The sequence below is a fragment of the Neophocaena asiaeorientalis genome, unplaced genomic scaffold (genome assembly GCF_003031525.2).
Source record: "Neophocaena asiaeorientalis asiaeorientalis breed wild unplaced genomic scaffold, Neophocaena_asiaeorientalis_V1.1 scaffold220, whole genome shotgun sequence".
Lineage (NCBI taxonomy): Eukaryota > Metazoa > Chordata > Mammalia > Artiodactyla > Phocoenidae > Neophocaena > Neophocaena asiaeorientalis.
Window position 1 is genome coordinate 5,118,926 of NW_020174042.1, and position 2,609 is coordinate 5,121,534.

The 2,609-nt window shown below is 34.2% G+C and overlaps 1 pseudogene; it reads left to right on the forward strand.

Moving 5' to 3' along the window:
* The first annotated feature begins 313 nt into the window (after positions 1-313).
* LOC112405464 (60S ribosomal protein L31 pseudogene) lies at positions 314-683 on the forward strand (annotated as a pseudogene).
* Positions 684-2,609: the final 1,926 nt, after the last annotated feature.

Consider the following 2,609-nt stretch of genomic DNA (forward strand, 5'->3'; position numbering starts at 1 on the left):
ATTGGAGATTTTAGCATTTCTTTTCCAGTAATTGATTAAAACATATATATTAAAGATTGTTTTCCGGGCTTCCCTGGTGGCGCAGTGGTTGAGAGTCCGCCTGCCGATGCAGGGGACACGGGTTCGTGCCCCGGTGTGGGAGGATCCCACATGCCGCGGAGCGGCTGGGCCCGTGAGCCATGGCCACTGAGCCTGCGCGTCCGGAGCCTGTTGCTCCGCAACGGGAGAGGCCACAACAGTGAGAGGCCCGCGTACCGCAAAAAAAAAAAAAAAAAAAAAAAAAAAGATTGTTTTCCAACCAGAGCCCGGCAGAATGACTCCCACAAAGAAGGGTGGAGAGAAGAAGAAGGGCCGGTCCGCCATCAATGAGGTGGTGACCAGAGAATACACTATCGACATTTACAAGAGCATCCATGGAGTGGGTTTCAAGAAACGTGTCCCTCAGGCACTCAAAGAAATCCTGAAATTTGCCATGAAGGAGATGAGAACTCCAGATGTACGCATTGACACCAAACTTAGCAAGGCAGTCTGGGCCAAAGGAATAAGGAATGTCCCATCTCATGCCCATGTGCAGAAAACGTAATGAACATGAAGATTCACCAAACGAGCTCTATACCTTGGTTACCTATATACCTGTCACCACTTTCAAAAGTCTACAGACACTTAATGTGGATGAGAACTAACTGCTGATTGTCAAATAAAGTTATAGAACCACAAAAAGTTAAAAATGAACAAATATATATAAGACTTGAACAACGCTATTAGCCAATTTTAAACTTATTGACATTTATAGAACACTACACCTAACAACTGTGGAATTCACATATTTTCCAAGTGTATGTGGAATATACATGAGATAGATCAGCCGCTGAGCCATGAAAGGTCTCAATCCATTTTAAAGAACTGAATTCATACAAAGCATATTCTCTAAAAATAACAAAACAAATGATGTATGAACAAATGAAGTATGATCTTTCACACAACAAGTCAATAACAAAAAGACATCAGGAAGATCCCTAAACATTTGGAAGCTTACCAACAAACTTCTAAATAGCCCATGGATCAAAAAAGAAATTCCAAAGGAAATTAGAAAATATTTTGAACTGAATGATAATGGAAGCAAAATACATCAAAACTTTATGGAATGCAGCTAAAGCAATGCTTAAAGGGAAATACCTAGAAAAGACAAAAGAAAGATTTAAAAGCACTGATCTAAACTTTCATCTTAAGAAGCTAGTAAAAGAAGAGGAAATTAAAGCAAAAGGAACGAAACAATAAAATAGAAGCAAAGTAGAAATAGTGAAATAAAAAATAGACAAATGACAGAAAATCAACAAAACCGAGAATAGGTCTCTTGATAGGATTAATAAAATACAAGTCTCTATCTAGATTTATCAATAAAAAACAGAGAAAATACAACTTACAAATTTCACTCATGAAAGAGAGTACATCATTCCAGATTCCACAGACATTTTAAAAAATAGTAAAAACAACTGTGAACAACTGTATGCCAATAAATTTGACAAATTAGTTAAATGAACAAATTCCTTGAAAGACACAATTTACTAAAATTAAATAAGAAATTTAAAATTAAAAACAGAATACCATTTATACTAGGACAAAGAAATGAAATAGACATGAATCTAACGAAATATTATAAGATTCTATGTACAGATAACTATACAGCATTGACGAAAGAAATCAAAGAAGATATAAATAAATGGAAATATATCCTACGTTCATGGATTGGAAGACATCATATTGTTAAAATTCAATTCTTACCAAATTATCTATAATTCAACATAATCCCAACCAAATCTCTGTAAATTATTTGGTAGATCCTGACAAACTGGTTCTAAAGTTTGTATGGAAAGGCAAAAGACCTAGAATAACCAACATAATATTGAAAAAGAAAAATAAAACTGGAGGACTGACACTACCTGATATCAAGTCTTATTATAAGAGACAGCAATCAAGATAGCATTCTATTCTCAAAATAATAGACACAGAGATCAATACAACAGAATAGAGAGCCTAGAAACAGGCTGCCATAATATAGTCAGGTGATCTTTGACAAATGAGCAAAGGCAATTGTTTGGAGAACAGATAATCTTCTCAACAAATGGTGCTACAAAAATTAGATGTCCATATGTAAAAACTGTAAAATTAGACAGACTTCACATGTTTCACAAAATAAAATTACTCAACTTAGATCATAGATCTAACTGTAAAATGCAAAGCCATAAAACTTCTAGAAGATGGAAAAATATATGTGACCTTAGTTTTATATACAACATCAAAAGCACAATCCATGAAAGAAAAAAAGTGGTAAGTAAATTTTATTAAAATTCAAAACTGTCACTCCATGAAAGACACTATTTAGATAATGAAAGGACAAAACTTTGAAAAAATATTGTGACAACTATTTGCAAACACATATCTGATAAGAACTCATATCCAAAATAATCAAAGAACTCCTAAATCTCAACAACAAGAGAACAAACAATACAATTAAAAAAGGGCAAAAGATCTGAACAGAAACTTCACCCAAGATATACGGCTGGTAAATAAAGTATGTGAAAAACAGTTCAACATCATTTGTAATTAGG